Source organism: Lytechinus pictus, chromosome 8 (assembly GCF_037042905.1).
Source record: "Lytechinus pictus isolate F3 Inbred chromosome 8, Lp3.0, whole genome shotgun sequence".
NCBI lineage: Eukaryota > Metazoa > Echinodermata > Echinoidea > Temnopleuroida > Toxopneustidae > Lytechinus > Lytechinus pictus.
Window position 1 is genome coordinate 35,645,612 of NC_087252.1, and position 14,725 is coordinate 35,660,336.

Below are 14,725 nucleotides of genomic sequence, written 5' to 3' on the forward strand. Positions count from 1 at the left end.
CAAGGCCAATGTGTGAGCAATATCATGCATGAGAATTGGTTTGAAACTGATGAAGTAGTTCAAATTGCAAGGTTTTTACCTAAATTTTGCCATATAATATGTTGTTACCATGGCAACACAATTTCTGAAACAATCACAAAAAGTGCCTTGTACATCTTTACTTTAATACCAATGTGTGTGCCAAATTTCATGAGAATTGATTTAAAACTGATGAAGCAGTTTGAATTGTAAGGTTTTTCCCCCAATTTTCACCAAATGTTATGTTGTTACCATGGCAACAAAATTTCCGAAAGACACACAAAATGTGTCTTAGACATCTTCACCTCAAGACCAATGTGTGTGCCAAATTTCATGAGAATCGGATGAAAACAGAGGAAGTAGTTCTAACTGCAAGATTTGTAACCTTATTTTGCCATAATACACTGTTACCATGGCAACACATGCAAAAAATGTGTCTTGCACATCTTTACACCAAGACCAAAATATGTACATACACACCAACATTCAACCCCCTCCACCGCCACCCTTCGGCTTGTTTAGCATCTGCATTCAGATATTTAGTGCATTGAGATGTGAGGACAAACAAAATATCTGTTCAAAAAGGGTCTGAATTCAAGAACTAAACCAATGCAAAATAATGCACTGCTATTGAGTTTTGCACTAGCGCTAGTCTATATATCAGACCAATCTAAACTCATAAATTCTGACATTTTCACCCATTTTTTCACTGTTCCTGCAGCCAGATTTTTTGGAGCATACCCCATTTTTAATTCTTATACATAAACAAAGGTCTGGAGAAAAAATCATGCTTTTGTCCACTGTGTCCACAAGTAGGGTGTTTTTGACGCTAACAGACCGGACTATATCGGGTATATGCGCGTTTACTGGTAGGTCGGTATTCCGGCCTATCGGGTTCAAAGGGTTTAATAATCAAAGCGGATCAACAATTAAAATACATTAGCAAAAGTTTGTTGAAATTGTTTTAAAGGTGTTATGGTTTTAGTTTTTATTTTGTGACATCACAAGCGCGCATCTCCTCCTTATGTATCTTGATTTGAATTCCATGAATGGGAATTTTTCACAATATTGAAGGAAATTTTATTTGTGCATTCAATATAATAATAATAATAACAGGATATTTACCCAGGGTAGCCACTTCAGTTCCGAAAACTGTTCTCCCAGCGGGCCCTGCTTTTATTATTACCCGGCTAAGCTAGGCTACTGATTCAGGTGCACACAGCTTTTTGAGGAATTATTTCCTGCCGGTACCCATTTACCTCACCTGGGTTGAGTGCAGCACAGTGCGGATAAATTTCTTGCTGAAGGAAAACACGCCACAGCTAGGATTCAAACCCACGACCCTCTGTTTGAAAGGCGAGAGTCAGAACCACTAGACCACGACGCGCCCATTTATATCAACAGACACATCATTTTCACACCCAATCCTATAAGAAAATGATTTTATTCATCATGAACCATTGGAAAATGGGAATTCATGGAATTTACATTGCAAGACATACAAATTATAGTCGCAAATTATAAAGTCTAAAATCTCACAACTTTCTAGAACTTATTCTTTTAGTGGATTTTCATCAAACCTTCACCAATGTTTTTCTCTGCTTTTATTAAAACCAACGTATTGTTCGGGTGAATTTTTCCTTTAATGCAACAGTGATTTGATTCATCATTTTTTTAATGGAGACTGTCTACAAATAACAGCTTTAATCCACTCTTCTTTCGTTGTCTATTTTCCTATTAAAAAGTGTATTGAGATGCTTCTGGGCACTGTATTTTTATTATTATCATCTTGACCATATTTAAACTAACCCTAATATACTAACTAAAATCCCACATTTTTATCATGTTTTTCCTTTTCATGTCACCTGTCATTAACCCACAATTCAAAGACCTGTCGCACATACATTTGATTTAAAATTCAATTATTTGCCTTCATCAGTTACTATCGCAGCAACCCAGCCCCTACTGACCCAAACCTTTACCCCTCTCAAACACCCCAAACTTTCCCCTTTTCCCCTCTCTAACCCCTCCCCTTATACCTCAGTCACTTTTGCTCTATGGTGGCTGTACGGCGAGTCGAAAACAGCTGTATTAACATGTTTTGTACCAGCTATTGTACATGTAGGTGGGTTGAATAAAAATGACTCGCCATACAGAGAAAATGTGACTGAGGTATTAACAACCCCATTCCTGGCTAGATGTCTGCTCTATCTGTCTTTCTTCACCTGTGAAAAGTTCATTCACCTCTAGCTTGCCATTAGTCTCTCCTCCAGCCCTAGTCCTATCTCTATTCTCTGGCCATCACTCTACTAGGCTTGTTGTTGCAACTCATTAGTCTCTCCTCCAGCCCTAGTCCTATCTCTATTTCATGGCTATCTATCACTCTACTAGGCTTGTTGTTGCAACTCATTAGTCTGCCATCCAGCCCTAGTTGTTTCTCTATTCCGTGGCTGCCACTCTACTAGCCTTGTTGTTGCAACTCATGTTTTTATTGTGGTGTTCCATCCCTTCTCAAACCTTCCTGACTGTGTGCCCTGCATGAAGACTGTATCAACGACGGAAGAACACATACAGGTAATCATTAAACTTGTTCTCTCTCTCTTCTTCAGTTCCTTCTCTCTCTCTTTTCTTTCTCTTCTCTCACTCTTCTCTCTCTCCTCTTCCCTCTTTCCTCCTCATCACTTTCTATACTCTCTTCTTGGGCGCTCCTTGTCCACCATGTCTCCTACTGTCTCATTTATATCCTGTATCCCATCTCTCGCCTTTTCCCTACTTCCCCCTCTGTCTCCTCTTTCATTCTCCCTTGCCTATTCACTCCTCCCCTTCTCTCTCTCCCCTCACCCGCTTTTTCTTATCTCTCTTCCTGTCTCTCCTCTCCCCCTCTCCTCCTCTTCTCCCTCTCCTCTTCTTCTCCCTCTCTTCCCTCTTTCCTCCTCATCACTTTCTATACTCTCTTCTTGGGTGCTCCTTGTCCACCATCTCTCCTACTGTCTCATTTATTTCCTCTTGTTCGTTTGCTTGTTCATCCCCCTCCCCCTTTCTCCCTCTCCTATCTCTCTCTCTCTTCTTGAGTTCCCCTTGTCCCCCCTCTCATGTCGTACCTCCTTCCTCTACCCCCTCCCCCTCTCAACTCTGACAAGCTTATCTTACCACTATTTTCTTTTCCTATAATTCGTCTTGATTTCAGAGTAAAACTCTCATTAAAAAGGAAGTTCACTCAAACATCAGGTTTGTTTTAATATAACAGATATATTGATGATTTTGGGGGAAAACCCATCATAGAATAATAGAGATTCAAGTTTTGGAAGTTATATTTTTGTACTACCACATGTGACCACTGATCAGCTTAATATTTCTCATGTGGTAGAATTTTCAATGAAATGAAATAACAGTAATAATGATAAATTTCAATGAAAATGAATTGATAATAATATGATAAATTTCATTGCGATGAAATTTTGTCATATGATTAAAAATGTCAAAACAAACTTGATACCATGTTTGACTTCCCCATTTAACAGAATTTGATGATTGTTGTGAACATTTGTTGTTTACTGCCCTCTATGTTGCATTGGAATCAAATGGAATCGAAATTGAATTGAGGCACCTTAGTAAAAAGCCCTCTTTTAGCAGAATCTCTCCTCAGCGCCTTTTCCTCCATTTAAGCATACGCAAAGTATTAGTCTTCCTGCACAGGCCCTCATTTAAACTTTGATCAACAAGTGGGTCTTCACTTGAAGACTAGCACAAACACAACATCCTGTTTACTGAGGGACAGGGGCCTTCGGTACACAAGCCATTTTAGGCTGCATATTCAGACCCCTTAACTCAAGTGAAGGGTTTCGGCAGCAGACTAACCTAATGATCGGGATACAGGAAAGACATTGTGAGAGGCGCTGAGTAGAATTCCTGCTGAAAGACATAAGGGCCCGTATTCTGAAGTCGGGTTTAACTTAAACTCAGGTTTAAAGTTGTGGTTTAAGTATGGATAGCCAATTGTTACATAAATCACTAACAGTAGAGATATCAAATTTCAGCTCATTTGGCTCTCAAATCTTTCATAATTATCTAGGAAGTATGAATAGAGGATTGTCTTCACCATTGAAGAAACAGGAAAGAGCACAGTAAACATAAGAAACATACAACCTAATGAACATTTTGACACTTGTGGCTTCCCATAATTTTAGCACAGAGTTTAACCATGGTCTAAGTTCAACCTGACTTCAGAATACGGGCCAAGGGATTTTGATTAAGGTGCTTATTCTTTACATTGACGTTGGTCGTTAAACACAAAGAAATGCATTTAAGGTGTCACCATTATTCATAACATGCATGTCTTGTGTAAAAGATGTTCCTAAGCATGCATATACATGTATAATGTAATTGTGTGTGCTGGTTATATTTTAGTTTCCAAAGTGATTTAGTCTGTCAAAAGTTTGTGGGAATGTTTCTAACATTATCTAATTCAGCCATATTATGCTTTTCTGTTTTTCTTTTATAACTCTTGCTGTCTGTTTTTCCTGTTTTATTTGCTCATCATGAAATTGTCAAATGAATTACATGAATTGATTCTTTTTCATCAAAGTATGATAGTTTTGAAATTAATTATTTTGAAGAGTTTTCTTTGTTCATATTTTTTTTCGCGCAGACATAGTAAAGTTTAAGTCATTGTGGATAATTTTATTTTATACTGTTGATGCTTGATGGTTAGATTTCTTTTTACCTTCTTTATGGCACAATCAAATCTCCCCTACGGCGAGTCAAAAACAGCCGTTCCAACAATTTTTGTACCAGCTTCGTATTTGTAGGTTTGAATAAAAATGACATAACATTTATTCGTACCAGCGACATACATGTATTTGTAGGTTTGAATACAAATGACGTTACACTTTTTGTATCAGCTACATATTTACAAACCTGTTTGAACAAAAATGAACAAAACAACTGTTTTTGACTCTCTGTACGGCCACCGTAGGGGAAATGTGACGACGCCATTACTGCAGTATTCTTGTTTTCCAAGCTTGCTTGTCAAATGGGGAGGGGGATAACAATGTAGGCTTTGAATTATGTTTGTGGCTCCATTATCTAAAATTTTATAAGGAAGGTACGACTGGTCATTAAAATGTTTATCCCCCCAAAAAATAATAGAAAAATAATGATATCACACTTTATAACTTGTACAACTTTATACTTATTTTGAAAGAAATGAAAAAATAAACATCAAAATAATTTTGTTTTCTTTTCTAAATACCTGCTAAATGTTCATCTGTTTGGTTTTCCAAGTATTTCTTTATGACTATATCTAAAACGTTTTGCATACTTTGTCATTGTATCCTATGCTATCTGCTTATCCTTCTTGTAAAAATGCTTTATATTTTTGCTAATTCTGTGCTTTGGAAGGTGAAATAAGGTGAAAGTAGAAGGTGAAAGTAGAAGGTGAAACCTTCTACTTTATTTTTTGTCAATTTTTGACAGTTATCTCTTTGACCCATTAAGGTACAGAGGCCTGATAATGAATTTTGAAGAGTGGTGCTGGTTTGTTTTAAAAAAGTTCCCAAATGATTTTGATTAAGCAAAATTGAACAGCAGAAAATAAATGTTTAGAACTGCTCTTAAATTAAGATGATTTTGAGTCAAATTTCTACATTTAACAGCATTCCAACCTAATTCCCCCCTGATTTTTTTTTGTTTTTTTTTTGTTTGGGGGGGGGGGGGGTTGCTGTAAGTTGTACTAGGATTAAAGAGTAAAAAATTATACCATCTCTAGCGCTGTATATGGTGCTGTTCCTGAATAAAAGCCATTTCTTATGAGCTAACCATTACACTTTCTAAATTTGCAACTCTATGAAAAATTAAAATTGTCATCGCTACGTATAAAAATTAAAATGGTCAACTTTTGGTTAAAATTTTTCTTTGATCATTAATTTTTTACTCATGCTACATGCATATTTTCGATATGCACATAGTTCCTGTGCTATGCAGATCAGTACATATTTCCTGTGCTATGCAAATCAGTATATTATAATTATTATATTTATATTAATATTTTTTCCAAAATATGAAAGTGGATAGGAAATTAAAGAGTCGTTGCCAATTTGAGGATCAATATAAGATTGATTTTTGACCTCTGTACCTCTCTGGTTTAACATTAGTCTAAGCCATGTATTTCAGTAAAATCTTACTCGGTGTATTTTTGCTTGTAATGCTCCAATGTCTGCATACACAAAGCAATGTGCAATGCTGGGAAGACACTGTAAAAGGTGCCTAGTATGATTCCTCCTCAGCGTCCTTTCGTTTGTATACGCTTTTATTGCTAAATTCAGCTCAATTTCAGGTCTTTTTAGCTTTCCTCTGTACAAAAGAATAGGAGCTTTTCCAGTTTCAGCATTTTTCAGAACTCTCCAGGTTTTTTTTCAGCTTCTTTATTTGTGAGCACTCACATCCCTGTGGAGCGTTGTGGCCCAGTGGATTAGTCTTCTGACTTTGAAACAGGGGGTCGTGGGTTCGAATCCCAGCCACGGCGTAATTTCCTTCAGCAAGAAATTCATCCACATTGTGCTGCACCCAACCGAGGTGAGGTGAATGGGTACCTGGCAGGAATTTATTCCTTGAAATGCCAATGCGCTGTAAAAGGTTGCGGGGCGAAAGCCGGGGTAATAATATCCAAGTCCTTTGGAAGCGCATAGGAACGTTATGACATAATGTGATATGCGCTATACAAGAACTGCGTTATTATATTATTATCCCTGTGTAATGGACGACATGTTTCTTCTGTATATTTTATTTACAGGGGACATAGGAATCTATGGCGAGTTTGAGCTTCGCAGGCCGTCTGTGGATGATACAGAGAGTAATGTATCGGGGACTAGCTCCAGAGCCGACAAACAACAACCCATCTCAACAGTGTGACACGCAGACAGACAGACAGACACATCCAGAGTATGAGGTGAGTAGTCTTGGTCTACTAAGGGATGGTCTGTCGTTGCTATTAAACCTACTTGGTCTACTAGCAGTTGGTCTAATTCTTAGTTAGACTAATATCACCATGGCTAAACTTTCTTGGTCTCAGATAGTCTAACATTGTCATTGAACTGACATGGTCAACATGAAGATGGTCAAATTTTCAGATTGTCTAACATGGTCTATCATGGCTATTAAACTTACTAGGTCTACTAACAGCTGGTCTAATTCTTAGTTAGACTAATATCACCATGGCTAAACTTTCTTGGTCTACTAGCATGTGGTTTAAGTCTCAGATAGTCTAACATTGTCATTGAACTGACATGGTCAACATGAAGATGGTCAAATTTTCAGATTGTCTAACACTATCATATCTTTCCCATGTGGGAGTAAAAGAAGATGGTTTTTGTAGTAGGCTTATAATAATAATAATAATAATTGTAAATTTATATTGCACAATTTCTATTTGGATATACTCAACTGCGCATTACAATACATAACAGATAAGCAGAAAAACAATTATTAACAGGATACGCAAAAATTTTAGAAGTATATTTAAGTTCGCTGAATTAATCGACAACAAACATAATTTATTCCTTTAATTTGTCGTCGTCTTTATTTCCCCTTTCCCAACAGTAAGGTGAGGATCTGCACAATGCCTTGCAGAGTTCCGTGGATCAGAGCACAATCAGCACCATGTATTAGACTAGAATGTAACCTGAGAGCGAGATAAGGTATCAAGCAATACTGACATGATAATGAATGGATGGGACTGCAGTAGGGAAACCACGGAATTGTTTGTAAATAGGAAGACATGACAAGTACTTTAGCCATTTCAACTCAACAATAGTAGTTACATGTATCATGTTTGTTAGAACTTTTTTTTTCTTTTTGCCAAATATCTGTAAGTCGACTTTCAACAGCTTTTTATAGACCAGTAATGGATATTCTCACCAGTATAGTAATTTTGAGTTATGTTTGGCAATGATGTTTTGTTGCTCTTTGAAAAGTACACACATACCAATAAAAATGATAATGGTTGTCTAGAATGCCTGTGTGGAGAATAAACCTACTTTTGTAACAAAATATCAATTGAAATCATGAACTAAATCATAATAAAAAAAAATCCATGAATAGCATGCCTTCCTTAAATGTATTTAAGGAAGGTAATGTGAATTTGGGATAGTTCACTTACAGTGATTACAAACAATATTTCATTTTTTATTTGAAATGCCATGAGTTTGTTGACAGGATAAGGAATTGAAAGTCATGCACGTCATTAGTGTCTGTTGGCAAGACATTGAAGTGTGATTGTTGTTCGCCGAGGTGTTACAGTACTTCTGCTTCGCAGTTTATTACGAATCTTTCGGTTTACGATGCAACTGCTTCTGTACAACACACTCTTTAATAGCGTGCTGGTGTTGCTCTGCGTATGTCCGAGGCCCGAGACAACTTCTTCCTCGATTCTTCCTGTATATCCCCTGATTTCTCACGATGGTTCTGGGACAATTTCTTGTTCTGTCTTATCTTAATAACTGTAATATGTACCCCTTTTACAAATTCTTGGCCTCTGATTGGCCAACTTAAGAGGTATAACATTCACTATTGACTGTGAGGTCACATGATGGGGAAAATTAGCTTTTGATATGTACACCTTTTGCAAATGTGAGGCCCCTGATTGGTCAAATTAGCAGGCATAACATTCACTATTGACGGCTAGGTAATAGTTGGATGCTACTCCTGTCATTGATGTAAGAGATTTGCTTTCCTTTGTAACTCCCAAACCAATACAACCCAAACTGCCTCCTAGATTCCCAAAATGGAATGCTTTTGGGTGACCACCTGTTCTCAAGTTGCTTGAAGATATGCCACAAACAATATTCAAGATCATTTAGGAAATCAATATTTTGCATCACTGCCTGCCAGCTGCAAAAAAAGTAGCCCCCTGCAGCACAAAAAAAGTACCCCTTTCAATGAAATAAATGGCCCCCTAAATTAAGCAGTTGCCCCATGTGGAAAAAACAGCCCCTACCCCCCCAAAAAAAATGACAACAACAACCTACTTTGCACCATTAGGTATTATATTATTACACAAAATTAACGCCTTGGCTCTCAGTAGGACAGCATATAGATGAAAATTATCACCCATTTTGGGGAAGAAACCCAACCATATACCCAAGCAGTGAGTTCTGTTGACTGGAGATCACGCTGGTATTCCATCTCGTATCTGAGGGGTTGTCGTGCATGAACAGGAAGTGAAACCTAATGAACAGATGCATTATGGGTCCTGCTGTTGATCTAGGTCACATGTTTTGCTGTGTGTGCGTGTGTGTGTATTCTGTTGAAGGCTATATAGCTTGATATTGATACAATACCGGTATGTCTTAGCTGTTAAATAAATAGAATAGGCAGGAAGTGGATGCATTATGTTTTCGGACCCGACATTCTGAAACTAACTGAAGGACTGAAAGATAAAAAAAAAAATTTGGATGATGGAACCGATATAATCTTTTGCTATGGGGAAAATCCAGTGTAGATAATGCCTCTTGAAAATGGTTTCACTTGTGTGTTATATTTCATTTTTATTGGAGTTGAAATCTTTGTTTTCAAAACAAAATGATGTGATTTGTTTCCCGTTACCTCGTGGCTTGTTTTTCTAAAGATTTATACTAGTACTATAATTTCATTCATTTCTTTGTAGGGCCTTTGCGGCAAAGAAAATAGAGCCCTTGATCATCTAACTTCATTTATCTGTATAGGGAATGTTTTATTCAACTATGTAAATGTAGATCTTTGACGGTTTGCTTTTGGTGGATATGTGAATCATTGTTACCTTGACAACTGCTCTCTGCTCACTTCTCCCACTAGCTGGTCATTTGCCTCACTGGTTATTGTACAACAGATCCTTGATATACAGTTGCATCTTTGGGAATCGGCAAATCAAAGTGTCCCCATGAATCAAATCAACAACATTCCTTTGCCCAACTTAGTCATTTTCAGATGAGTAACCCATTGCATAAAGAGTAACGATTAATTTAACTTTCCCGTAAAGGTCAAGGAAATCCATCAGTGTCATAATTCTTTTCTGCAAAGAATTTGCACATTGTCCTTTTTTATGCAAAGAGAAGCGCAGTGAATTTTGAAGAAAACAATGAATGCATGAATATACATTACAGCTAGAAAATATTTTGAACAAACATGCATAATAGATGTTGACGTTGCTGGCCGTCCATAGTTGCGATTGATCGGATTAATCGTAACTCTTTGTAAGACGGGGCCCTGATTATCCTAAGAGGATGTTCTCTATTGTGTGAATATCAGTGAGATACATGTATGTGTGCGTTGGTGCTTAAGTATGACTTGTGTTTAGACTTAACTCCTTGTGAAATACAGCCCCTCATGAAAGCAGAAAGCCAATGGTCTTTTTATTCAATAAATCCTGAATCTTAACTTCAACTTCAAGAGCATTGGGTTTATTTTCAATCTTCAGGATTAACTTTTAAATCTCAGAGGATTTGAATTCAAATCTTTAAGCTTTATATTTTAATCCACAAGGTTTTCATCTAAATCTGATATTTGGCTGATCACTATTTTCTAGTCGATCTCAATTTGTTTTAAATCCTTGGAATTTAGAGTGTACTTATTTATGTAAATGCATCAAATTGTGAAATCATTAATCAATGATTTGTGTAGGTTTTTTCCCTTGTTTGTCGTGCCATGTGTTATTTGATCGTGTATGTTGTGTTTTGTTTGTAAACTTTACATGGAGTTTTGCCATCATTCTTACAATTGAAATAAAGATTGAAGTATATTTCATAAGTACTAGAAATGGACACTTTTCATACGTCAATTCTGATCTTAAAGGGAATAGGTTTGACAATATTTGATAGAAGCTGGTTTTTCAATCCTGATTGACGATGTATGGTGTGCTTATGAATATCTTGTATTTGTATTTTGCTGAGAGTTGTCTGTAGTTGGTGACACGCCTGAGGTTTGTACAAATTGTTTTTTCTCATCTATTTATTTTCATTTAATGTATTTATGTATGTAAAGACGGTGTGTTGTTATTTAATAACATGAGTGAATTTCTTGAATGGCTAAGAATTTATATTAGTGAAATTATATCGTTGAATTGAAATATTTTGACCAAATTTGGACTTAACAACCATAATTTAGATTAATGGTTTGTGAATTAACTTAGAATGATCTAGTAGTGCTAGTCTCATGTGGAGCTGTTGAGATTTATCGATCAGAGTTCTAAAAGTAAGCAAAAGTGAAATTGAAGGTTTTGGGGTAAACAAATAGTTCAATACTTCTAATTAAAATATAAATTTAAAGTATAAGATATGAATATGAATATACTTAGCTCAAATTGTGCGGAAAATTGCCACTCTTTAGTCTTCACCCAGATATAGGTTAATTGCATTTATTTTGATGAAATGTAAAATGTACCTTGTTCCCCTCCCTATGACAGGCATGTATCAAATGACAAAGGGGGATAACCATAGGCCTACTTTGCATGTTTAAAGTATACAGAGTTTTCATCTAAAAATAAAAATATGACTGATCTTGCTGATATGAAATTTTTTGATGAATCATGGGCGTCGGTGCATAGGGTTATCCTTTGTTTTCAGGGAGGGGGGGGGGCATCTATTGTTTCATCCCCCCAAACACAAAAGATAATCCTCTGTTCTGATGCCCATGGATAAATCTACTAAACATATAAAGATAAAATAATAATTTTTAGAATTCTACCATAATCTGTAGATTGGATGAATGTTTGCTTGTTGTATGTGTAGTATCAGATGCTATTGGGAATAGACATATCAATTTAAGATATTAAAATAGTTTAGGAGGAGAGTTAACGAAAAACACAGCAAAAACAAAATTGATAGAGTAAATATTGGTGTTTAAGATGTGAAATAGTTTTCTTTATTTGATAAAGAAATAATAATTTACTTATCATGAATGTACATAATTTTTTTTCACCATGCCTTAGCTGTTTATACTTTTAAATTGCACTCTAGATTTTCTTAGATCGTGCACCACTAATTTTATCTGTGACTTATCATGTGTGATTTGTTTATTTCATATTTCAAAGCAAGAATTTGAAGAACAGAGTTTGTTATTATACATGACTACTTACTGCGACTAACATGTATAAAACTGTGTATACATGTACATGTAGAAAAAAGTGTATTCTAGAATATCTATTTAAGATAAAAATATAACTTTGCAAAGAAATATAAAATCTGGATTTTTATGGAAAGTAGGCTTTCATACTACCTGGAACTGCCATTATTCATGTATTTATTAAGTCATTTAAGAATTCATAAAACAATTGAATGAACAAGGATTAGTTAATATTATACAATGGATATGGATCCTCATCATGTGATTGGCTGAAATCTGTCACATGACCAGTCATTTATTTTAGCTAATATAACATTTTCTAAATGACTGGTACGAACAACTAGTTCTATCGCCTGGTCATGGTTTTGAGATTAAGATGGTTTACCAAATAAGAAGGATCCACATCACTTTGTTATAAAACAAATAATGCACATCATTTTGCTCAGGCATTTAGAATAATAATCACACACACTTGTTACCATTGAAACAGTCCAAAATGCCCTCAGCCACACCTCGGGCATATTAGAACTGTTCAAAAGGTACCTCGTGCATATAATTCATACTACTAACCTAGATGATGTGTAATATACAATGAATACACTAGCCCTTAAAGTGTAATCTTTTTTTGAAAATCATATCCTGGTAGTAAAATTGCAAAGGCTTTAGTTGTATCCTGTGGAGCTTTATACATAAACCATTGTGTACATATTACCCAGGTGCTACAGACTAAAGAAGGAAAATGATACTATTTATTCTAAGAACCACTTGCTGGCCAGAAATTTTATCTTTTGATAAAAAATTTGGCCATAATCACTAAAGTGAGTCATCATGTTGGATGAATTTGCAGAAATGGGGGGCAAATTGTAATTTTAATGTGGTTTTCACCCTACTTTATTTAAAGTGTTGGGAGAGAAATCAGGAAAACATGATATGCAAGCCACTGCAAATATTAAGCTCTGTTAAACTTCCTGTCGAAACATCACCCCAAATTACATCCAGTCCACCTCTAGTACAATTCCCACGGAGGGTGGGCATGACATCAACGGAATAAATGGTATACTCTTTACTACGACATAAGCTTGTACAAAGGACTGAAAGTTTTTTACATCCTATTGTAAGGACAACAGTGCCTTGTTGATGTTTTTTCTGAAGACTTTTTTCATATATTAGGACAGTAATCTGTTCTACAGTTTGCAAGAAGGAAGCAAGTGATTAATAAATATATTTTGAGTGATACACATCAGCGTAGTATTATGTAACCAGCCACCTCAAACCCAACAAAAAGTCACCAGCAATGACCAGGGAAGATACTCAGTAAATAGTCATTTTGGTCTTCAAAATTGAAATGATAAGATTTAGCCACCTGAAAGAATTATTATTTTTCTTTTTATTGTCAAAATTTTGAGTTATGTTAAAACAAAAAGATACAAGAGTTGTTTCTTTGACACCTTTTTTCAGATTCTTGGAAATTTTGCTAATATTACACTGCTGCACACACATCTCATGGTTGAGTGAACCCTGAACTTCAAACATTTTTCTTTCTCTTTATTCTTCGAAGCTCTCTGAATTTCTTCTGCATTCAGTCAACTACTTGTGTGAATTATTGTTGATCAACTTCGACAAAGTATATCATTTTTAAGTTTAGGATGTGCTTTTTCAAACTCAATAAAAAGATCTCACTTTATTGTGGGTGACTTGCTTGTGGTTTAGGGGTGGGAGGTCACATTATTGTATGCTCTTTTGGTTCAATATAACCAAATAGAACACCCATCCTGCTATGTCGGGCAATACATCATGCTACTGCATTCTAATCAGTATGTTGAGAACTAGTGAATTTTTGCTTGGTGAAAGGAAATACCGCTTCATCACTTGCTTTCCTCTTGTGACTGTACTCTCAAAATATCATGGATTGAAAATTAGTCCAGATCAGCTGTGAAAAGTGGCCAATTAATCTGGACCGAGGTTTGAATCGCAACGATTTGAATTAAAATCAGTCAAGATTATAGACAAGATGTTTAGGGCCTAGATTTTAATTGAGACGTTTACTGGTCAAAAGTCCAATGACTTGGGTAATAATATTTATGAAGCACCTGGAGAAGTCGTTCTAGGGCCCGTTGCAGAAAGAGTTGCAATCAATCGCAACTCTAAAAATCACACGCAACTTGATTTTCAACCAATCAACAGCGCGCATTTGGGACTTGCGATCGATTTTTTTACTTGCGTTAAACGCAACTCTTTCTGCAACGGACCCCTGATATATGAAATGCTCTATTAAAGCGGACTATTTTTCACAGCTGATACGGGCCCTGTATTATGAAGCATAGCGATCGATTGTGGGGCTTATTTCTACGACTGATTGCTGTGTATTATCAATCACAGAAGTCAGCCCAACTATCAATTGCTAAGTTTTGTGTAACAGGTTCCTGGATTTATTTTACATCCCTGACAATGAGAGTTTACTACTAACATTAAAGGGATGGTCCGGGCTGAAAGTATTTATAGCTTAATGAATAGAGTAGAATTCACTGAGCAAAATGCCGAAAATTTCATCAGAATCGGATAACAAATAACAACGTTATTGAACTTTAAAGTTAAGCAATATTTTGTGAAAACA

General features: G+C 36.0%; 1 long non-coding RNA gene across 1 annotated transcript; it reads left to right on the plus strand.

The window, feature by feature from the left end:
* Positions 1 to 1,905: 1,905 nt before the first annotated feature.
* Positions 1,906 to 9,445, plus strand: LOC135155166 (uncharacterized). Its single transcript, XR_010294511.1, has 3 exons — positions 1,906 to 2,592; positions 6,809 to 6,964; positions 7,615 to 9,445. It is a non-coding gene; the product is annotated as an uncharacterized LOC135155166 (long non-coding RNA).
* The last annotated feature ends 5,280 nt before the right edge of the window (positions 9,446 to 14,725 follow it).